Raw genomic sequence first — 24,445 nt, forward strand, 5'->3', positions numbered from 1 at the left:
TGTTTAAGCCAGACAAGGCCATATCCTTGCTTAGTCAACAACAAGAATGCCCACAACACTGGTACGCTGAAAATCAATGGGGTTTCAAAGATGTCAGTTTAAATGAATAGGATTCACCTACTTTTTTCAGTGTTCCACTCAACCAAGTTAATTACAGGGATCAGCAATTCTACAGTCATCCAGAATAAATGCAGGGCTTTTTTTGGTGCTTTAATGTCCTCGGGATTATGCAGGGTATTTCAGCCCCAGAGACATTATTTCAATAGCACCTTTGAACACCCTCCAGACAGCGTCACCCAACCCACACCCTCATCCATGAGGTGAAGCTGTGCTGCTAAAACAAGGACTCCTGCCACACTCTAGAGGGTGGTGGGAACAGTCCTGTACCAGAAACAGGGATCTCTTACAAAGGTACTGGAAACACAAGATAATTTTACACTCTTCCTGCCCATTTTTACTTTTTATTTTTAAAGATATATTCTTTCCCTGAGCAATTAGTGCAGGTGATCACTGGACACAGGGCAAGGCAAACTTTTACCTTGACACAGTTTGGCCCTTCTCAAGCTCTTTTTTTTTCAGTCACTATATCTTCACTGATACTTTCACACAAGTATGTGTCTCAGAGGCAACTGGAAAATTTCCATAATAAGCTTCACTGACTGCAAACAGGGGTGTTAAAACTGGCCTGTGGTGAAGGACTGAAAAGCAGGGGAAACAGGGCATCTCCAAAACTGTCTGAGGGGACATTCCCTGCCCCAAAGTGCTGATAATGCAAAAAGGATTGGTTTTCCCTTTGATGTGCTAATAGCAGGGATTGTTGCTGCTAAGCCTTCACTGCCCCACAGGGAAGAAAAGAGAACAGGAAGATCTACTGAGGATTGCCTTGGAAAGTTGATATTTCTGCTCATTTCTTCTCAAATGCTCCACAGACTGAACTATGGAACAGTTGTAATTTTTCTCCACCATATGCAGCATCACCTTCCCTAAGTATTTGTCAGACCATGAGGGATCTGTGCATCAGCAAGGTTTAACATTTCCTTACTGCTTTTTGAAGTTAGGATTGTGATTTTCGACTGGGACTATAAATTATCAAATAAATTGAGTTACTGGCTTCTACTTAAGCCAGCTTTCATCTCGGTGACATGTAGAAATTTCCTGAGCTATATAAAATGCAGAGCATACAGGGCATAGGACACTATTCTAGGATCTCTCACTTACAGGGAGTTTAAATCTTGTGGGGTCAGCTCAGTTTCATTTCTTTTTCAGAGGCCAAATGCACAGATCCACTTACATCCAAATGTCAAGGCTCGCAGCATAAATGCTGTTCTCCAGGCTGTTTTGCCAGGGCAGGGTTTTTAAAGAGTCAAATAGCAGAAGTTAAAAGAAAAAGAGCCCCAAATTCCCAAACCTATCCCTGTGGAGGCCTCCATAAACTAACCCTAGCAGTGCTCCACCTCTCAGCCTGAGGGCTGCCAAACAAGAGACTGGGAGCTGTGCTAATCCATAATTAAGTTTAATCTACACTAAAGAAGGTTTGTTGATTTAGTTAGATGGGTAGAGCAACGCTGACAGGTCAGTCCTAGTGTAGGCATAGCTGTAAGAGGGGGGGAAAAAAGCCTCCCAATTGGTAGCAGCTGGTGAGGAAAGTGAGCTCTTATTATAAAAAGCACAGGTTTTTTGCACTTATGCCATGGTATCAATGACGTGTAGAGCAACTACAGACCCTAAATCCTGTTCTCCTGCACCCATGGCTGTCTTGGAGAAAAACCTGCAAAGCTGGTTTGCTTGAACCAGCCCAGGAACTTGCATCTATTTTAGCCACAATGGGGTACTTACCGCAGCAGTGGATGTTACTACTGTGAACTGGAGAGCAGATGCTCTGCCTAAGATATAACAGGAAAAAAGCTGAAACCCTTCTAATGTGCTCCACTGCACATATGCATTGCTATTTGTGTATATATACACACATATTTTATATATATGTGTGTATATATGTATATATACATATATGTGTATGACCATTATTCAAATTCTGACTGTTGAACACACTCTGACAAAGCAAGATGTGTTTTTGGTTGACATGGTTGCACCAGTAAAAGCTGATAAGACTACCTATCTTGCAGAAATTTTGTCATCCTCGTTCCAGACAAGGAGAGAAATTACCAAACATGAAACCTTCAATGAAACAATTTGTCTCTCTTTTTCTCTCTTGAATCCTCAAGACATTAAAAAAATTAATATTCACAAAATATTAACTTGCTGTTCTCTGGGAATGGAATCTCATAGGATGGGCATGAGCAGGTCCCAGATGCAACCTCCATGCCCACCCCTCCTTCATACTTATTTGGTGGGTAATCTGTTTCTAAAATGGGTTATTCATGTAGAACAGCTATTTTAACATTCTCACAGGAACCACACATCCAAAGGGAGAAGTTTCTCACTTTAGGGGCCATAGCTGCTAATACAGCAAAAAGTAGTAAAGAAAATGTCACTGACATTAGCACATTAAAAAATATGTTTTCATTTGCTGTCACATGATAGCAATCTTTGAAAACACCCTTTTCTTTTGGTTAATTTGAGGAATCTATACTGTTTAAAAAGCAGTTTCTTGAGGATCAAAATGAAATAACCTGAGAAAAATAAGTATAATAGATGAGATCTTTAATAACCCAATCTCCCTGAAAAGGCTGTAGACAGTAGAAGTCTCTTCCTAAAAATCAGGTCAGTGCTCTAATTAAAGCTGACATAGACATAAAAGCATTCATATAAACCCTGCACTTAATGAAGATGAATTTTGCACCTCCAACATGCCACTAAGAGATTACACTATACAGAACTAATGCCTTTGAACCCTGCTGTTTTAATCTGAAATTTACACTTCACAGCTTTTGAGGTATAGTCATGGATCTGCTTTACACAAATGTAGAGTGAGGACCATTTGCCTTGTACTTCTAGACTAACTCGAGGCATTTATCTTTGATCTTTGTCAGTGTCAAGAGGAACACAATTCCTGCCGTTAGATACCAGAGGCATTTTAGTCTCAGGGAGTCACAGCTTCTCAGATGTGCTGCAGTGAAAATCAATTAAAGGAATGTGATACCTTCTCTTCCATGGGAAGGGGACAGAAATTGCAGCAAAAAAAACAAGTTCTTTTTTTTTTTTTCACCAAGAATGGGGGCGAGGAGCTGAGGGAAACAGTTTTTGACTGAGGATCTGGTTGGGACTTCAGTTCTAGGTGTGGTCTAAATGGTTGCAACAGGTCACATCCCTTGAGAGCGAAAGGAGAAAACCAAAATTAGAATGCTGTGTCTGTGAGTAGTTCCTCACAGTTCCTGTGTGAGTTAGTGGGTGACCTCTATTTTGCAACTGGGATATCAAAGGCTCTAAAGTCAGATGCTATTTAAAAGCCAAGAAATCCCCCTCATTATTACTATAAAAGGGCTGGCACACATATTTTCTGAAGGATTTCAAATTGGTCATGAGAAAAGAAGAAAAAAAAAGTGCTTCCCACTAGTCATCTGCTCCAAACACCTCTGTTTAAATATCTCAAATTAGATTTTGTTGGAAAAAAGGTACTGGCACACTCATAACTTGAAATATTTTCCATTATAAACTCATTTCTAGTGTAAACTCTGAATGTATAAGCTATAAATAGCAGCACCTGGACTACAACACAGACTTTCCTTGTGTGCTCTGAATTCAGAAGTGATATTTGGACTTCAGCTGATTTCTTTCTTTATAATTCTTCATAAATTTTAACATTTATTTACCATTTATTTATCTTTAAATAAAATCCTGTAAGAAATTATTTTCTGTCTTGTTATTCAATCTGGGGATAAAAGATGTGTTTGCAGTGAAAGTCCTCACTTGCTGCTCAGGGAGGACATCCTGCAGCTCCCTGCTGTGCCATGGCATAACAAGCAGTAAATCTCAGGAAGAAAGAACTCCCAGGACTATGATCCAGTATCCAACCTCTCTGTGCTCATTTCAAACTTCTAAGCATCTGCACTTTCTCAGTCAATTGTGATTTTATCTAAAGTGATATTTTTTACCTTTCCTCAGAAGATTTCATTTCCTCAGTGAAAAGTTTTAAGTTTTTTCTACTATCTTTCCACCTGTGTGTTCCCCTCCAGCTTCAAAATTCCCCTTCCTTGTGTTTGTATGGTCAGAATATAAAAGGATAAAATCAAACTATCTAGTGTTCTCTAGGACATCTAGAAATAGATCCTCTAAATGTTCTATAACACCTAGGACAATGCTACTACCTGAAAAAATACCCTTCAAAAACCTATGAAAAAGAAATTAACAAAATCAAAAAATATAAAAATATCCCCCCCCTAAAATTCCAGACCAAAATACAAGACATTCTCCCCCAAGCCCCACCCCCCCGAAAAAAAAAACCACAAAAAAACCAAAAAAACAACAACCCACAAACAAAAAAACAACCAGGGAAAAAACTCAAACCCCAACAAAACTAAGGTAAACAATTCTGGTTCTCAATATTTTACAAGGATAAAGAAAAAGACAATAGTAACTGTGCAGGCCCACTTTTCCTTTTGCTGGCCATCAGAAAAAAGGAAAAGTGACCCAACTTTTTGCACTGGTAAAACAGAGTAGTGGGTACTGTCAAAGATAAATATTTGATTTTTAGCAGGCAAGAGGAGTGGTTAAACAACATCATCTCTACTTCTCGGTCACTGAAGCGAAGTTATTAATTTCAGAAGACACATCCACATCTTACTGCAATGTTATGCTATAAATCTGAGAAACATCTTCAGCAGTGCAGGGTAGACGAGAAAACACCCTGACCTGAAAATGTTTTCTGTCAAAGTGTTCCTTGCTGGTCTGTTGCTTGAGTCTCGTGGTGACTGTGCAATACCTCTCAGCAGTGTACAGGACACAGTCACTGCACAGACACTGCAAACTGAGTCTGTCACCATCTGTGCATATTGGCACAGGCAGAATTCTCTGCACAATGGATGTGTACAAGAAACACCCATAAGATTTCTCCTTGCTTTGAAACTGTTGAACGTGTTTTTATTTAAAAAATATAAATATATGTATAATTTTAAATTCACATCCACTTGTATTAAATGGCTTCATGTAAGTTGCTATCTCTGTAATGCTAATTAAGAGGTAGGGATGAGAAGTGATTTGCAAGAACTATAAATTATTTTCATGGTTCTGAAGAAAACCTGCTTAATATGAGCTTGTGGAAAGAACCTCTGTGGTCCCTGGAGGAACCTGCAATGTTGTGCCTGGAAAAGCTTCTCTCAGGGAAGCTCACAGCTCCTATTTGTTTCAAAGAAGTTAAGTATAGTGTCAGAAGTGTAGCAATTCCTGTTTAAATACAACACCATTAACACTTTCATGGGTAATAGCTTCTGCAGAATCACTCAGTCCCCCTAAATGAACTACAGTGAAGGGGTAGAGAGAATCATAGAATCACACATAGGATGGTTTGGATTGGAAAGGACCCTAAAGACCATCACCATATCTGCCCACAACAAGGATAAGATCAGACAGACATCATGATTCTGAAAGCATCTTTTCCAGCTGTATGTCCAAGTTCACCCTGGCTTTCCTCCAACAGGAACTCCAAAGTCAGAAATGTACTCATGCTAAAACCTTGAATACACTAGATTATCTAAAATCTCTAGTATCTTCTTTATGCAATAAGTAGCTTAAAATGTGAGCATAGTGTACTAATACCAAAGTAACTTGGGGGTGCAATTAACGGTGTGAATAATGGCACCCTGGCCCCCGTAGTCCTTATGAAATAAATACAAGAGGCATTGCACCAACTGGGCTGAATAAGAGGGAAATGAAGAGTTGACATGGGTGATGATATGAGGTATATTTCCAATGCAGTAGCTTTCCAGGTTTTGCTTGGTCTTGAATTTTTTTTCTTTGTCTTGGATTAGCCACTTTCCAATGCCTTGGTGCAGAGGAGATCACGTGTTCTGGTAACTGAACCCTTTACAAACAGTGGCAATCCATCCAACTCAAGGAGAGGGGATGTGCTACAAGACACATTGACAGGCTAGATGATGTTGTTGGCCAATATATGGAATAATTTTACCTGCTCTGAATAAATGTACCTAAAATTATTGCAATTATGTCTACAAAATTATAAATTAACAATTTCAGAAGCTAGAGATACTTTAAAAGGAAAATGAAGTTAAGAAATCAAAATGTTATTGGCCTCTGAGTCAATGGTCAGAAGACATTAGCATCGACAACCTTCACTTTAATTATTTAACATTTTTCAGGCTGCTGTATTAACCTTTGGAAAAGTAAATAATGGAAAGTTGTATGATTATTTTCAACAAAGCATGGGCCAGAGCTGTCTTTTTTTGTCTTCTTCAGATAGAACAATAACCTCATTGCTCAAAACTTTTTGACCAGATTTTTATTTGCCTTCTACTTGTGCAGATATTTATATCTTTGTAAAGTAAATGCATGGCATTGACATTCAATGTATCTTAAACAAGGTGAATATCAGGGGTTCCATTGCATTGAAAAAAGTTGCATAAATTTCCATATATAATTTCTATTACTACATGTATTTTTTTAGTTTTAACTTCGATCACTAAAATGTGTCGTTTATAAGTGACAAGCTGTAGGCATTTTTTGTAGGTTTTATTGTTGTTTCTACATCTTCTCTGTGTAGTTTTTTGTATTTTTTTTTTTCCTAGAAGTGAGCTGGAAAGTTTCTGGGGCAAATTAATACCTTTTCCTTTTTCTTTTTTTTAATGTTCAGAATTCCCAGTACTCTCAGTAGCCTAGGTTATTTTATTTTAATCACATTTACTTTTAACACCTCTTCTGTATTTGGAATAATCACTATTTGAAGTATTGTGGACAATGGCAGCCCCAAATCAATATGAGTGCTGAGAATTATTCCAGCTTCTAGTGCAATTGTTGCTCTGGGCTCAGTGACTGGCTTGCTGTGACTCAGTAAAACTCATAAATCCTGTTGGAACTCTGAGCTTGCATAAAAACAGTGATATTGTATCAACTGAGCAATGGTCAATGATTGAGATGGACTCTTCACGCAGTTCCTCTGGACTTCATTATAATCCAAAGTGAAATATCTTTACAGTAAAATGTTCTAACTGCTCAGCAATGCTTTCTTCCATGGTGCAAGTAATACATAACTAAAAGATAACAATTATTATTTGTTTTCAGGTGCCTCAACCTCAAATCAATGTTGTGCTGTATTCTCTGCTAATACAGCAAGCATAGTTCTCCCCTTGAAACAGAAAGGAACTAAGATGGCAATAGTGATTCCCTGGAAGTCCTCTGTGGGCACTCCATTATGAACTGAGAAGTTATCAGTTTGAGTGGCAGGGAGATATAAGCAGTGAGGTGCTGGTCTTCAGCTTTTCAATAGAGTTGCCTGACTTGTAATCACTCCAGAATTCCTGCAGCAGTGAAATGACAAACTGTATCACAAGTATACAACAAACACTAACTTGTTGGTAATGGTCTATTTTGTGCCTGTGGACCTTTGGCTATCCCCTACTGTGATTTTATTTGAGAAAGAGTAAAGCAAAGGTCAGCATCACAGGCAAATTTCTTGGCTCATTCCTCACTGTCCAAGCAATGCACTATATGGATATATCTGAGGTCATTTTGAGATGAAAGATAGCGATTCAAAAGGCTCTTCTAGCACTGAATCAACCATGATGCAGCCACAGCTTCCTGAGTCAATCTAGAGATGCTGATCAGTTTAGTGCTGGAGAATTGCATTAAAGGTCAAAGCCAAGAGCAATTAAGGGCTGCATGATAGGAAATTGAAGACTCAATTGAAAAACACAGTGTAAATGAGTTTCATGTTTTCTGTATGCTGTCTTTCTTTGCTTCCTTCAGCTAAACACAGTTCTAGGAGGCCTGTTCAACATTTTACAGCAGTAGTTACCCTGCACAGAAGAGTGGAGCTTCCTACTCTCTATTCTTGTGTGAGGAAAAGCAATTAGTGCAATTTAGTTTAACTTCACTCCTTCTTTCCTAGTATTTTTGCTCTTCTTCCTTTTTCCTCAAAAGGCAACAGGGAATGATGCTAGACTGGAGGTTTGGCATAATTCTGTAATATCTTCTCCTTTTTTCTTCTTTATTCTCTCTAACTTGCCTCTGTTGTTCACATATTCAAGCTTTCCATTATAGCCACAAAGGTCAAAAGATTTTCTTACTGGGAGTCAAGACTGTTATCTAAAATTATGACTTCAAAACTGATGACCTAATAAAACAAACCCAAAAAACGTTGTGGGAATTGTAAGAGTAGACTGTTATGCTTTCTAGGCCATCTGCCATATTTAAGCTTCCATGACAGAGGAGTGTGAACCAAATTCTCCTTGAGGTAAACCCACAGGTATTTCCTGTGTGCTCTATTGTACTTACTAAAGTCTGGGAAGAGTTTATGTACCCACAGAGAATCAGAATTGCCTTTTTCACGATTTCCTAAAATGACAACATGCATCCTAAAAACATAAGAATAAAAAGTTACATCTGTTGACAAGCAGAGTGTTTAATTTTCCTTTTGCTCATACTTATTTGAACATTTAAACTGAACTTGAAAACATTTAATTGGGTGGCATAAACAGAGAGCTAAGATTTATTGAACCAAGATTCTGGATTTCTGAAGACTTGGGGTGACAGTTTAGGGAATATTCAAGCCTGACATAAAAAATATGTTAAATTGGCTATTTGTTATCAAAGGAACTTAAAAGATGGTGTGCTTTCACATTAGAGACACCTACCTCCCTCTCTTTGGATGTTTATAAGGTGAGCTCTTGTCCTCCAACATGTGGTCACCATTTCTACACTTATATCTATATGATTTTGCTTTCCTTTTATGCGGGAAACTCAATATAAACTGGACAGTTGGTACTAATATACATATATATATTTTAAAAAACCATAAAACCTATAAATCATAGTTCCATAGCAGTTTCTGAAGTAATAATAAAGAGTCAATGAATATCATTGCAGAAGGAGGGTTGTTCTCTGACATGATTATTTTGCAAACTACAAGTCACAGAAATAAATACAGTTTTGAAGAAACACATAATCAGCTAGAAATAAAGTACATTTCCCCAGTACAATGTCAGGAAACAAACAGATTGCAGTAATTCAGTAATGGTGCAGCCCTGAACCAGCATTCCTCAGATAAAACAACAGAATCTCCATCAATCATCAGATGCACCAAATAGAGGTCACCCTTACAATGATCTACGTCTCCTGGTCTGGAAATAAATGTCTGTGCTTTCTCTTGACACTTTTCCATAAGTGTGGTAGTTTAATTTTCTGATAGATGCCCGTTATTCCTTTGCTAAGTTCTATTCAAGTGAAGTTATCTCACGACTCTGCATATTTTTTGCTGCTTGATATGTCTTGAGAAACAGTAAATCTAAAGTTTTTAGCAGCTATCCCTCAGAACAGTGATATGCATAGGCAAGGATGCTGCTTCTGTCTCAGATTTGCAGTACATGATTGAAAATAAGTAACTGCCAAGTTCCGTGCACCCAGGTGAGTTTTGAAGTCAGACTGGACTGAACTGTGTCCGCAGAGATAATGTATTTGAATCTCTACGTTCAAGAAGGAACTGTTACCGTCTTGACCCACAAATTGTGAACACTCATTAACCTCTTCGGATTTTGTTAAACACTCTTCTGCTTCTTTATATGCCAAAACGTCTTTGTGGGTTGTTTTATTTCTGCCACAGTTTACCACATTCTGTTTTTTTAAACTTTTTTCCCCATTTTTTTCTCTAGTCTGGCAAAAAAATTTTAACTTCAAAGTCCCTTCCTACTTTGCATTTTCTAAAAACCTATGCATACTTTCTATTCACGTATCCAAGTTACTAATGAAAACCTTGAGAGTATCAATGCTGACTAGTCCTGGCAAAATCCTATTTAAAATGAGCTTCTGTTTTCACAGTGAGCTATTTGTTTCCTAATCAGTTTTGAAAACACATCACACTACTTTAATCAAGAGAATATCTCCCTGGCCTGTTTATGAGGATGTTAAAGCGGCCACTATTATTCTCCCATCCTGCTGGAGAACGGCCTACCGGATTTGAAAGTTTTTCTTACTATCTGATTTTATCAGAGCTGAACTTACATTAAAAAAAACAGATATGGAGGCTGCTTCTCTCAGCCTGCCCATGGGGGAAAACAGTGAAATGCCTGGAAACAGGAAGCAACAACCCATTCATTGGCTACATTGATTGCATCTATAATTGCTGAATTACTGTTCTATCCCTTCAATCTTTCAGCTGGGCAAAATCTAGAAACCCTTTGATATATCAACACTTTTATTGTCTCTCCTTGGTTCTTGGCTCACAGAGATGACCATTAAATCCCCAAAGTACATCAGAGCAACATGGCATGATACCTGTGACCAGGCACACCACAACATCCAAAACAGACAAATACACAGTCACTGCATTAATACATTCTTAGAATTATTCAGGTTGGAAAACACCTTTAAGATCATTAAGTCCAACTGTATTTGAAGTGCACCAGTGAAAATCTGTTCCAATGAAACCAATCAAAGAATATATTCAACAACATCTGAACAAAATAACCAAACCAAACAAAAAAAATGTGCCTGCTTGCAAGATTTGCTAATAAAAGCTGTCATGCTTTGCCCCACCCATTTTATGTCTGTATAATCAAAGCCATTAGAGAAACAAGTTACAAACACTTAGCAAGACTTCACATTTTGCTTCAGACATTTGGAAATCTGGAAACATAGTTTGAAAATAACAACGTGCAGATAAATCTTTCAGATTATGCAAGAAATTAAAAATGCAGACCTTCACTGCTGCATGTACATCACTTTGGGTGTTAAAAAAATTACCTTAAGCCACAAGCAGTGTGATCAGAGAGTGGTGGCACCCTTATGGTCTGTTATAGTTGCACCACAAGTATCACTGCAATTTCAGTAAAAGAACCACCACACCTACTGTAACATTATCTTTCTATGATATAGTTCTCTTGGTTGGGCCCAACACTACAATGTTTTCACATTTTTCAAGGTGCTTTTCCTATTTCCAGGCTGTATTATTTTTATGTAACTCAGGGATGGGTTTCTTTTTTTTACTTGAAAATATATTTATGGAAAAGAAAATAACAACAACCACATAAATATTTTGGACTGTAGTATGTATTTTCCCAAATGTTAATGAATAGATAGGTAGTCATTCAGTTTTAATTGGAGAGTTTGGGAAGCTATTTTAGCAATTAATGTTGTTTTTTTTCTTACATTAATCACCTACTTCTGCCTAGAGATTCCATAGGGGTAGGTCTTGATTCCTCTGTTCTTAGTGAATGTGCACTTAATGCTCTATTGACATCACTGAGTCATCTATATCTATAAAGCTAAAGAGATTTGCAGGTTAGGAGCTTTATGCATTGCTTTTTGATCAGACATTTGATATTATGGATGCAAATAGATAAATAGTTTTATTCACCGAGGCCTGTTTGAGTTGCTATTGATTTCACTGAATTACTGGTGTTAGTAAAGTTGCTTATATATTGTTTACCTAGATCAGAATGTCACAGTGTAGTGAGATTTATTGTCTGATTTGATCAGAGCTGAACCTACATTAAAATGCAGTACTTATAGATACCCACAGATGCACAGAGACTGCCACTTCTGCGTATGTGCAGGCATTAATGCAGGAAAGGAATTCTGGACATAAAAAAATGTTAATCACAATAGATGCAAGTATATCTCATGATATAATTCACTAGTACTTATTGATACAATTTAGATGACGAGTTACCAGATATCATGACATAAGCAGTGCAAATTAACATATGACATACAGAAAAAATAAAAAGAAAAAAAAAGCCAAAAACTCCCCAAACTTAATATATCCACTCCCAAAAACACAGAACAAAATTGATCAAACCCAAATCTGAACTATATCTAAGTAACTCCTTGACATAGAGGTTGGATCTTGATGACCTTTCAGGCCCCTTCCAACCCAAACCTTTCCATGATTCTCACTTTTCCTTCTTTCTACACTGGAGCAGCTTGTCTTCTACCACTTAGATTTCTATCAGGCACATTTCCAGTCTAACCTGTCTCGGTTGCCCATATGTTCCTTTAGACTGCAAGCATTTTAAGGTAATTAGAAGATATTATTAATGGAAAGCTTTCTCAAGATAATGGTCTCCTGCCATTAGACAAATGCCAAAATGACATTTTTCAAAGCAAGAGTTGTATATGTCCAGGGACATTTTTCTGGCCTCATGATTTTATTTCTATTATGCCAGACAATTAAGGATGCAGATTTTGCCCTGATGTGCCCTGCTCTAGGAAGTGGCAGTGACGTTGTGTGCCAGTGACACCACTGGGAAGATTTGTCCTAGGAGAGAATCTGAGGCCTTGCAAAGACTCTCATTAACACAGTTTGCATCTCTCTGCATTAGCACCTCTTGTGTTTCACAGTATCAGAGCTAAAAAGATGGGTAAGTCACCTATGAAGGAGAGAATCCAGCCAATTAGCCCATTTGCTGCTATGGTATTTTACCTTCCTAGACTTTAATTCATAAACTTTGCCTGATTAATGGAAAAGTAGATTTCCCTCACTTTAGCTGATACCTTGTGCCTCGTGTTAACAACCTCCTATGGTAATGTTGTGTAAACCTTGAGAAAAGTTTTCAGAGAATCAGTGCAGGTAACTGCTGTGTGACTTCTTAATGCACGTATTAAATATTTGTTTTCAGAGCTATTGATACTGTTTAAGACATCAATTCTGTTGCCTAATTAAAAGAAAAAAAGAAATGCTTTCAAAGCTAAGAGAATGAGCAGAACATAGAAACTGTTTGTTCTGCTAAGTGTAATGTTGTCATTTGATTGACTGTTCAATGATGAAAATCTGTTCAATGATGAAAATCAGGGGAAAGCAAAGCACAGGAAGCTTGAATTTGACATGTATTTTAGTATTTCTTTGCTTCAGTAGCCATTGTGGCACCTACTTGAAAAATGTGGTGTCAGAACCATGGATTCATCTCCAACTTTGGCTACCCAGAGTATGACTGCAGTGGAAGCTGTGGTGATGGTGACATTTTAAAAAAGCTTAGGAAGTAGAAGCATGTAAGCTGGTCACATAGCATAAAGCTGATCACAAAGTATGTCCAAATGGATGTTTGCCTGCTTAAAACTTTGTAATTTGATGGGATTCTTTTTAGAGATACAAGAAATGACAGCACCTGAACATCCACCAGTGAATAAACAATCCAGTGGGGAAAAAAAAAAAGGCAATTTTCCTTTCCCTAGTAAAGAGAAAGGACAGTCTAAGCTGTGAGTGTATGCAATGTCTGAAGGAGGTGGAGATAAATGGCAGATGGGGAAAAAGATGGGGAGGGTTTATGACCTTTTATAAGCCATCAGAAATAATACAACATTTTCTTTATCCATGGCTATCATTGACAAAATATTCAGGGATAAAACAAAAGTGGGGTTAACAAAAGCACATTCTAAGTAATAAAAGAGGTTTTTTCTGGAAGGAGCTTTGAAATCCTGACTGCTGAACAAAACTTCTGCTGATAAAATATTTGTACAGACATCCTTCCACTTTTGCAGCAACAGCTCAGTACATCTAATCAAGTGCTAAGTTGTGGATATTTGTCACTGAGTGATTTAACAAGTCTTTGGAAATAGATGTTAGTGGCAAATTATAAATAAAAGATTAACTGATTTTGTCTGGTCTAATGGGCACTTAAAAAGCAGAAATAACCTCCCGTAAAAATCTATTAAAATAAAAACCAGAAAACAAAAAACCCAGCTGATATTTTTTTTAATGGTAAACCCGAAAAAACTAATCACTTACAGTTAAATAGCACCTGAATTAGTTACAGATATTGTGAATAATAGAAAAATCTGTCAAAAGACTCGTCAATATCCACTAGGTGGCATGTGGTGACCGTGTTAAATCGCCTTATCTCCACAAAACCTCCCATTCATACAGCAGATAAAGAACTGCATTATTAATTTATACCACTGCATCCACTCTACACTTAATATTTGTTTAGCCAGCTGTTTCCTCTAATCTTCCTTAAACACGATTGATTGAAATCCTAAGTATATTCAGGTTTTTTTATTTTTTTTCCCCCAAAGAACATTTTGTTACCTACAAGTTACAAGCTCCCTTTTCAAGTGCAGCACTGTATACTACAGTTACTAACAGCAGAGACAGAATGTCTAATACTTCCTCACAACCAACAGAAGCAGCTTGTCATATGAAAATAACTTTTTTTTCCCAAAAAAATTTTAACTTCCATAGAGTTTTAAGCAATGAAATACACTGTCAGGTTTACAATGAAACAGAAATGCAAAATACTTCAACTTCCAAAGATAGTTTAAGTACTGCTTCAGTGAAAAGGCAAATGAAAAGCAGAAAATATTAATTTCGGTTCTCACATTTTAATCCTTGCAGTGAATTGGAAAACCTTTAATATTTTTAAATATAAGAAATTGCAAAGTCTCTCTTCACTTGAAGATCCTAAAAACACTTTTTAAAGAGTGGTCCATATTATTTCCAGGCTTTTACTGAGGGGCAAGGAAGTTGAACAACTTCATTAAGTATTGATAATAGTTCTTTTGGCTCCAGGTTGTGATCAGTAGTGGGTAAAAATATTACTTTTAGTCACATATGAGCATAAAATCAGAAAGGCGGGGGACCTGCAGTAGAAAAAGTTCTTCTTACCGTTATTACAAACTTTAAAAATAAAATGCACTCCACTATGCAACAGAAAACTCTCCACTCTGCCTCAAGAGGTTCTGAAACCTCTTCTCCCCCTGCCTCAAAACTTTAGGGTTTTTGGTTTTGGTTTTTTTTGGTTGATTGGTTGGTTTTTTTAGTAGGTTGTTTTAACCATGCTCACTGAAGCTGAGGGGAAACTGAACCTGCTATGTTTATAGTGAAATGATGCTTTGCTGTGATTTACACTGTCAGTGTAATTCTCTGAAGAGGACATTTCTGTGGATAATAATAATATAATAATAATAATAAATAATACTTTTCTTCATAATGACACAGGGCTTTTTTTGTGTCTTAGTGGAATCTGCCTGTACATTCAGGATTCTCATTAGGAAGACAGGCCTTTTGGCACAATTTCAGTGCAGACTGGCAATGTCTTGATTATTACACTGACTTTTATTTTTGTTTAACTTGAAAAAGCTGTTCTCTACACTTCTGTCCCTACTTTGCTCTAACCACTGCATTGAAAAGTATCACAAATCGATATTTTCCCCTCACTTTCTTTCTGTTCCTTTCTACATTCTGTGTTCTTCCCTTTCACCTTGACACCAAATGTAACACCCATAAATATACAAGGGTTAGATTCTCAGATAACACACCCAGAGAAACTTGACTTAGCTATGCTTTATAGGCTTCACTGGATATGAAAATCCAAGGAAGCATGAGCTGTCTCTGTGCAGCACAAAGATTTAGCATCCTGTATGACATGCCTTAACACAAGGCTACAGACTTCCTGGTTCCCTCTTCACGGGAGCTAAGGATAATTTTCCTGCTTATGATAAATTTCTCCACATGCTGAAAATAACCTGCCTCTAGATACTGTGTTTATGGAGAGGGTGTGTATCCATAGTTACACAGCCTCACTGCATCTGTGTTCTCAGCTACCACATCATAAATATTTCTAGCAATATTTCCCTAACAAAACAGGACCCTTCCCAGATTGCTTCTTTCCACATTTAGGCACTAAAAAAGCCTTGGTAGCCATTAATATGAACTCATTGCTGTTAATTACCCACATGATTCTCTTGGACACACTGCTACGTTCCCAGAGCCTCCTAGAGGTGTTATATCATTTACATGACATCACACAGCCATTTACATGGCAGCACTTTCTGCCCTGGAAGATCCCAGCAGTAATTAAACCCTCACTAATTACATACAAATAGCAATAAATCTCCTTGATTCAAACACACGAATGCTTTCCAGCCCTTTCTATCTATACCCACCACACAAGTAGTTTTGCCATGAAAAACATTTAGAATGACAACTTTATATGTGTTTGACCCCAAAACCCAAACAAACAGTAAAATGATACAATTCCCACAGCCATGGATCAGCTAATGTGCAGCTACACATGTTAAATGCTGCAGCATCAAACTTTCTTGGTGAGTGGAGATGGTACAGAAACCTGTGCCAAATGTTATTCAGGCTTTCTCTGACAGTAAATAGCCAAACATGACATCAGCATGCAACATATCACATCTTATCAAAATCTTCTTATTCGAACGGGATGGGCAGTACTTTGTGCAGACCTACTTCCAGTCTGTGAAATGTTTGTTCAGTCTACCATCCTCTTTTTCCTATATCCTAAAAACTTCTAAAAGCACCTGAATGGATGGAGAAATACTTAAGAAAAAAAAAAAGGTACACAGCTTTTGTCTTTCAGCCGGAATCTGCAGTTGCAATTTGATCTCTCCTTTGGTAATACAATGCGCTTAAAGTCAAAGACACTGAAGGTACCCAGTTTCAATCTGTCTTTCACCATCGCCCCCCACCTCAGCTGCCAAATCAGATCGCTCAAAAATCCCTCCAGTGCAGCCCTGCAGTTGATGCCACGGGCTCTGCTCACTGGATCCCCATCCGACTTAGAGAAGCAAAGGAGTAACAAACTTTTCCAAAAGTTTGGTTAGTTTGTTGATTTTCTTTTTTTTTACCTTGCGCAGAGCTCCCGACTTGAGATGCTCTCAGAACTCTCCAGCAGTTTGGGACGGAGGGCAGCGAAGTGCGGAGAAAGTTTTTGGAGCTCACCTTAAGTCAGTGTATGCGTGTGTGTGTCTATGTCCCGAGTGTCTCTTTGTGGCTCTGGGTGGCAGAGGACCTGATTCAGGGAAGAGAGAGCCACTTTCTCACCGAGAGGAAAAGAAAAGCAACACGTCATGAGTTAAGTACGCCTCCAAGATCTCTTAATTACAGCTCAATGTGCTTCCTTCAGAACCCAGGAATGGGAGGAAAAAATAAACCCACACATGCCGTTTCCCTCTCTTTCACAAACCCACACTCAGCCACCCCCGCCCCAGCGCGCTGCCCTCTCCCTCCAGATCCCTGTCCTCTCCCCTTAGGTCCAGCCCTCCTAGATCCACACCTAAAAAAGCTTCTCGGTATGCACACAAGTCCCGAGCTAAAAACTACATGGAGCTAAAAAAAAAAACCAACCAACAAACAAACAAAAAAACCCCAAACAAACAAACAAAAAAACACAGAAAAAAAGGGTGGGGAGGAGGCAGGAATTAAAAAGGAAGGAAAAAAAAAAAGAAGTTGGTAGTGTTCCTCATGAAGGGACCATTGAATTTAGGGATTTAGGGTGTGTGACACCCTGAGAAACATGATACTTCTGACCACTTGCCTCTGCTCATTCCCTGCCCCCGCTCCTTATTCACACCCTCTCCACCCCGCATTAACTTTGAAGGTGGAAACTTGGTTTCAGATAGGGAGAAAGTGAAGCATGAAGGGGGTGTGCAGTGGGGAGGACACAGCTGGACCCAACAGGATCCCAGTCTGTTTTTCTTTTATCCCCAATTTCCAATTGAATTATTAATCCAGGAAACAAACCCAGCTTGTCTTGTTACACCCCAAATACCCCACACCTTGCTCAGGGCACTGACATCACTACTTCCTAATGTCAGGCAACTGTTGGCTCTGAGTCTTTATGCAATTTCTGAACACCACCTCAGCATCAAAAATTTCTGGATTGGTGTCCATTTCACATCATGAGACATATAACCCCAAAAAAGTCTGCTAAAACCCATGCATTATGTGGCTTTAGCTCCCTAAATGCCATGGAATGAAAAGCATGAGGATTGAGTCTCCCCTCTTACAACTGTAGGCAAAAGGTGCTGACATTGTTGTACCTATAAATGTGTCTTATTTAAAAAAGCAACTGACCAAAAACCAAACCCCAAATCAAACAACAATAGTTGAAAGGAAAAAGGGAAAAAAAAGGCCAGACCTTAATGATGTACTACAGGTTGGCAAATTGGGATCAAATAATGTTTTTATTTAAAGCACGTGTCACTTTCCTTCACTTGAAAAAATAGGGTTCTCGATGCCTCATTTCCAAACAGTAGGAAATGTATGTGGAATTCTTAACCTTTAAAATCTGCTAGATTAAAAAACACAGGTAGCCCAGGCAACTTAGTCTTGAGGATTAATTTTATCCTTCCCCCCTCTAAAGGGAAGAATGTAACTGTGTCACACCCACTGCAACTCTCCAACATAATTTTTCAGTCTGGACCCTGCTAAGCTTTTATCATTGTTGGTGTCAAACTCTCAGCCTGCACCATCAAAAGGAGGCTGCAGCCCATCAATCCTCCTCGATCAGGAAATGCCAGAGCCTGACACATCCTGGTGCAAAAGCACATTTGAAGGGACATCAGTTTCGGCGGTGTCACTGAGCAGGGGTCACCACTGCTGTGTCTCAGCGGCTACTTCACAGCACATCCCACTGGAAGGAAAAATAAAACACAAACAAAAAAAGCCCCAAGCAAATAAACAGGCCTCTGCCTGGAATCGTGGAATATCCTGAGCTGGAAGGGACCCACAGGGATCATGACCTTGCACAGGACAGTCCCAAAAATACCATCTCTGTTGATATATTCCATATTAAAACAAGCACTTTCATTTAATTTTAACCTATTATTTCCTTCTGTAATGCACTCGTGTGAATTACAAAAAATTGTAAAAAAACCCAGGAGAATGGGGATTAGAGAATACTGAGTGCCTGAGAGAAAGAAATATCAGGGTTTGTGGCTATCAATAAAAGTGAAAAAAAAAAAAAAAAAAAAAGACGTGCAATGCATTTCCCCAGTGTAAAACAGGGAAGTACTGGTGGTCACGGAAAGGATTTTTGGGCTGGGTGCCCATTCCCGGATTGCACCCTTCCGTGCTGGGGCACCCCGGCGGTCGGTGGAGAGTTGCCCACACCCCTCGGAGCCGGGGCCAGAGCTCGGGGGGTGCACCTGAGCCCCCGGGTGGGGCGGTACCGGCCCCTCCTGCCCCTCACAAAGGGACGTTTCTTCGGGGCGCCGGTGCCCGGCCCAGCCCGTCGGTCTCGCTCCCTCCCTGCCGGGAAGGAAACGGCCTCATATTTCAATAACAGAGGGGGCTTTGATGGGGCACGGCGAGAAAAAACACACCCTCGGAGTCAGGAGGAGCCGGCGGGGCCCCGCGGGCGGGGAGGATGCGGCAGGGGGGGACGCGGGAGGGATGCGGGGCGCGGTACCTCAGCACCTCAGCACAGCGTTGAGAGGACACCGGGGACATAGAGGAGACCGGTGGCCCCATCTGTTCCCCTCTTCTGGGCCCTTCTCCCTCCTCTATCCCTCCCAGTCATGGTGGTATACCCGGGGATGCCGCTAGGAAAAGCTGGACCCGCCCCCCGCACTGGCAGCAGTGTGAAAGTGACCCGAAACGGGCATTTTGCCGAGTTTTTCCACCTGCCGTTGGTTTTTTTGGGTGTTTATTTCCCCATCCCTCTTTCCTTCAGGTTGTTTATTTGTTTTATGTGTAGCGGGTTTGAGCTGAGAGACTCCCAGCTCTTCTACACCAATGCCCTGTGCTGTGGGGTTGGTCTTTGAGGAACCCTATCTTTGGATTAGGGGCCCTATTTTTGGTTTATTAGACATAGTAAACCCAAAGAAACAACAAAAATGTCCTACAAAGTGAACCTGTGTGGGTTCTCATTGTACTTTTTTTTCACAGTTTTGGGTTCTCATAAATTTTTTACAATTCTGGGGTTTCATTTTTTCCCCAGTTATATGTCAGGTGCAGGTAAACTAAGAGGATGAAACATCATAAGAATCTTATCATAAAGCCTTCTGGTGTATCTTAAAATTAATTCTAGCACCTTATCGTGGTTTGAAGACTAGTTATTAGAACAGTGTTGAGCTGCTGGTTCCTGGATACTAAGAGGATATATGAATGGAAACTTTTTCCATAGTCATCCTTCAGGCTCCCAAGACTGAATATTGCTGAGCAAGATGCTGAGCAAGATGAACATTGTTTTGGGGCAATAAGTGTGTTTCCATGTATTAAGTCATAGTGAAATGTTGCCATTCTGTTGAGCAAAGACGTAGGTTTGAAACAAGCAAAATGTTAATTGTGAGTTTTGTTTGATGAGACAGACACGATTCTGCAGGAATTTTGGGTTAAAACCAGAAGCTCTGCACAGCACAGTATGAGCTAGTGCACTGAAACTTGCCTGACTGGCCTTCAACAAAAGTTAAAAAAAAAAAGTGATTTCATATGGTTCTGTCAGATTTGGGGGCCTAATCTGCATATCTTGATAGTGGTGTTTCTGTATCAATCCTGTGGAGGGTTTTAGAGAGATGTGCAGTTTAACTCCAGCTGAAGAGCTGCTCCACATGCAGACCACTGCTCCATGCACATCAATCATCCCTGGGAAGCACTCAGTAACCATTATATATAATAGTGATCAAGGATGTTGATTTGCATTTTTTTTATCTCGATGGTTTGAAACCATCCTCTGCTACCAAATATGTCATGGTTTGAGATCCCCAAAATCTAATTCCCTAGTCTAAGCCCCCTCTCACATCTCAACCTAGTATAAGACGTGTTTTTCCAGACAAAGCACGAGACTCAAAATGGGGAAAGGGAATATATTACAATGACTGTACAAATAAATAAATATTACAATACATTATACACACGATCTCAACTATCTCTACCATGACATAAGTATTTACAATGGATCAGATCTCTTCTCCCCTCCAAATAAAAGTCCAGGAGGGAAGAAGGACAGATCCCTTCTAGTCTCTACTCTGAGCAGCAGCATCTGCTGTATTGAAAAGAGATTCAGCTCCAACTGCAGCTGAATCTCTTTTCAATACACACAAGGGGATCTCCAAGTCCTTTGGCCCGTCGTCTCTAAACGAAGGGCCTTCAAGACACAAGGGGGTCTCCTTTCACCCCTCTTGGCTCTCCTTCGACTCCAAGCAAAGGTCTCACCTGTGGACTGCCAGCAGGGACAAAACTTGCTTCACCACAGGGATATCACAAAGTGTAGGGGCATCTTTGTGAAAGTCCCTTCCTCAGGGGATTCACCCCTGAGTCAGAACATCTTGGACAGCATTCAGTTGCAAACCTTTGCCTCAAGAGTTCTACCAGAGCTCCTGAGCTCTGTTTCAGGCTGCCACCTTGGCAGCAGTGGCGAGGGGGGGGGGGAAGGCCAAGGTCACCCTCCTCTGCATTCCTCTCCGTCCCAGTCCAGCTTCAGGACGCTTTTGAGCTTCTCAGCTCCTCTCTCTCTCTAGTGCTGCATGTCCAAGACTCCTCTCCTTAACAGGAGTCCATCTCCCTCCTTTCTCGGAGGTCTCAAAGGAGTTTTGGGGGGTCTGGTTCAGTTCTTACCCCCAAAACTCTGTAGCTCTGCTGCTGACTCTCTTTTCTCAGCTCTCCTTCCAGGAGTCCTCTCTGCGGTGCATGCCGTTTGCTGTTTGGTTCAGTTCTTATCTGTCCTGGCTCTTAGCCATAGTCTCTGGACGCTGCTTCTGCTGCTGCTCTGTCTCTGCTCACTCACAGTGGAGAAAACTTTCTTAGCTCTCACCTGCAGGCACCTAGCCCAGCTTTATGCTGTTCCAGGTCCCTGCAGCCCCCGCTGGGTGCTGGGGGGCCAAAGCACCCCTAGGAGGCTTCTGCCCTCTGCTCCTCGTGGCCTCAGAACATGGCTACCACTTCTACAACCAAAACTACAACTTACCTTCTCTTCCATTTGCTTGTGGTATGTTTACATTTCACAGGAGCGCAGATTGGACAAAACTTCAAAACTTCCAGGGGTCACCACCCGCTGGGGTTTTACCATTTTCTTAGCTTCAGGAGGAAAACCTGGTTCAAACCACTACACAAGCACACTTTGGATTTTAATATTTTTCCCCTCCTGGTATCTGACCATGAAACAGAGCAGAATGAAAGCTGTTTGCTTAAACCCAGGTCAGACAAGATGAACGGATATTAGGTTTTGCTTTTACCTGGGAACACTGTCATGATGAGCAACTTCATAGGCCTGCTGATTGTTATTCCTGGCACCTCAGACCATGGCAACAACTCAAAAAAAAAAAAAAAAAAAGAACATTCAGTATCATTGTATGAAAGATTTTGAATTTTCAGTTTTTAACAGGGATGCAAAGATGGCATTTTCTGCAAAAGTGAAAGTAGTGATTCATGTTGCATTGGACTGTTGTAGAAAGAATTTGAAAATTCCCACTGGTGCCACTTAAAATTGGCTATTTTCCAGGATTTGAGGATAAGGATACTGGGAAAACAGCAGCTAAAACACAGTCTTCCTGATAAACCTAAAAAGCAAGAGAGGAATAGTTTCAGGGTTTTGTTTTTAACAGGTTTATCACTTGCTGGATTTTGGGTTGTTCAGTTCTTTCTTTTAAAGCTCGTAAAAGTCATGCCATCCTGAAATCCTTCTTAGAAATTTTCAAATCTCAGTAGTTGGTGCCTGTCTGGGGTTTTTTTTGGAGGGAGAGAAGGGTTTAAAACAATAAACATACATAACTGATATAAAAATTAGGGTTCCTCACTGTTGCAATGTAGTCCATTTAGGATTTGCCAAAAAATCAGGTGTTAGGAAACAGTGCCAGGGACATCTTTCTGCAAGAAGATTACTGGCCTATGAGAAATGCATAGTCCATTCTTCTTGCACAACTTTTTGGTTCTTAGTGCTCTTTTATTTCCAGTCTTCTTCAAATTTCGCTATCATTCTTCTTACATGTATCCTCCAGATCAGTAATGGATCTGCTAAGTGACACTGGTCCCAAAGGCACCTCAGACACTGCCTCAGTTCTGTTTGTGGCCACTCACCTTGACTTTTATTTGCAGGGAGTTCCTCAGTATGAATCCAGAAAAAGAGAAGGACTCAGCTTGGCAGCAGAAATGAAACACACCTGATCCCAGTGAGGAAGAAGACGTAAGGTGAAAGCTAATAATAGGATGAAAAATGTGCTTTGTGTACTTCCTCCACTTGGAAAATTGAGTAGGATGGATGCTGATGACTCACTGGTACCAAGCTACAGAAATCTACAGGAAAAAAACAGCAGAACATACTCTTAAAAAAAAAAAGGCAACAAACAAAAAAACCCCCCAAAAACCCCAAACCAAACCAACAAACAAAAAAACAACAACAAAAAAACCAAAACCAATCAAACAAACCAAACAATGCCTACACACTCATGCAAATTTTTTACTGAAAAAAACCCCAAATCCTCTGAAGAGAAATACAAATACAGTGAAAAATTAAGGAACATCCACTAAAAATATACATAATAACCCCTCCCCCTACTTTTCCAAGCTGACTGGAAATAAAGGAAATTATTTTATGCCAGTTGAATGCCAGCTTTCCAGTTGAGATTATTTATAGATTCTCAGTCTACAGTGTTTTCTCTTTCTTTTTACAAGTTGGGCTTTTTACACTACGAAGCTGTTTTATTCAGACTAGTTGTTTCAGTGAGGCAGTCATAGCTGTTTAATACTCCTGGCTACATAACCTTTTCCTTTTTACAATATTCTCATTTCTACCACCTAAGAAATGGAACACCAAAAAAAAAAAAAGCATCACTTTCTCTGGAGGTGGATGTATTGGCTCTGCAAAATTTGCATGGTCTTCATTTTGCCTGATTGTATCAGGAGAATAATTTTCATATAAATGCATTTTTGACTTAGCACTTCATCACACAATCTTTACACATTTCTCTCCAGAATATTCACTGACTTTTTTCTTCTGAACTATGTTATCCTTGCCTTGAAATTTGATTTGACTTATTAGCAACTTGGGCCATGTCCAAGGTTCTCTGAGAATCCTTTTGCTGTTAATACTGTATCTCACAAATAGTTGTGCCTCTTCCACATACCAGAACAAAAGTGGCTTGTTTTTTCTTTTCTCATCTTCTGTAAGCTCTGTAAGTTTTACTCTTAATTATGTTTCTGTTTTCCATATAGACCCTGAAAATGAGTTGGTGGGACAGAATTAGAGTGGGATGAAGAAGCAAAGAGGGAAGAAAAGTAGGAAGACAAGAAATAAGACTTTGTAGAGTCATTAATAAGCAGAAGCAGGAAACTTTCTGCCACCAGCCTGCAAGTTATCAAAATACTTTGCACTTACATTATGCCTTCTGCAGATCTCACTGGTGTCACAAGTGTTCCTGCACTGCACACCCCAGAAATAAGCAGTTTTACTCCATTAGATAGAAAAACACCCCAACCCAATCCTTGAAATATGCCTTAGGAAATTATAAGGAAAATACTGAAGGTAATCTTTGAACTGCAAGTTCAGTAGTGAAGATACTTTTAAAGCCAAACTACCAACTTAGTCATCTTAAATGCTGATTTTTTTCAGATTGCCATTAAGCTGAAAGAAAAACCATCATT

General features: G+C 39.5%; 1 protein-coding gene across 2 annotated transcripts in view; it reads right to left on the reverse strand.

Moving 5' to 3' along the window:
* Nucleotides 1-17,016, reverse strand: part of HAPLN1 (hyaluronan and proteoglycan link protein 1) — a 53,542-nt gene extending 36,526 nt beyond the window's left edge. For both annotated transcript variants that reach the window (XM_017806047.1, XM_017806048.1), the window contains exon 1: nucleotides 16,714-17,016. The gene's annotated coding sequence lies outside the window, so the exon portion shown is untranslated. The remainder of the gene's footprint in view (nucleotides 1-16,713) is intronic.
* Between the last annotated feature and the right edge of the window lie 7,429 nt (nucleotides 17,017-24,445).

Source organism: Lepidothrix coronata, unplaced genomic scaffold (genome assembly GCF_001604755.1).
Source record: "Lepidothrix coronata isolate B3197 unplaced genomic scaffold, Lepidothrix_coronata-1.0 Scaffold14, whole genome shotgun sequence".
In the NCBI taxonomy this organism is placed as follows: domain Eukaryota; kingdom Metazoa; phylum Chordata; class Aves; order Passeriformes; family Pipridae; genus Lepidothrix; species Lepidothrix coronata.